Here is a 425-nt window from a genome sequence, read left to right as displayed (position 1 = left end):
GGAGAGGTTGGGTGCGGAAGTTGAAGGGAATGAACTGGAAGGGAGAGGTTGGGTGCGGAAGTTGAAGGGAATGAACTGGAAGGGAGAGGTTGGGTGCGAAAGTTGAAGGGAATGAACTGGAAGCGAGAGGTTGGGTGCGAAAGTTGAAGGGAATGAACTGGAAGCGAGAGGTTGGGTGCGAAAGTTGAAGGGAATGAACTGGAAGGGAGAGGTTGGGTGCGGAAGTTGAAGGGAATGAACTGGAAGGGAGAGGTTGGGTGCGGAAGTTGAAGGGAATGAACTGGAAGGGAGAGGTTGGGTGCGAAAGTTGAAGGGAATGAACTGGAAGGGAGAGGTTGGGTGCGGCATGACGACATGGTCTCACTCAGTCTCGCACTGACATGCAGCAACTTGCTTCAACAGCTCTGCGGCACTACTGAGAGTTT

This window comes from Guillardia theta, assembly GCF_000315625.1.
Source record: "Guillardia theta CCMP2712 unplaced genomic scaffold GUITHscaffold_65, whole genome shotgun sequence".
Classification (NCBI taxonomy): domain Eukaryota; class Cryptophyceae; order Pyrenomonadales; family Geminigeraceae; genus Guillardia; species Guillardia theta.
Note: the sequence above shows the minus strand (reverse complement) of the source record.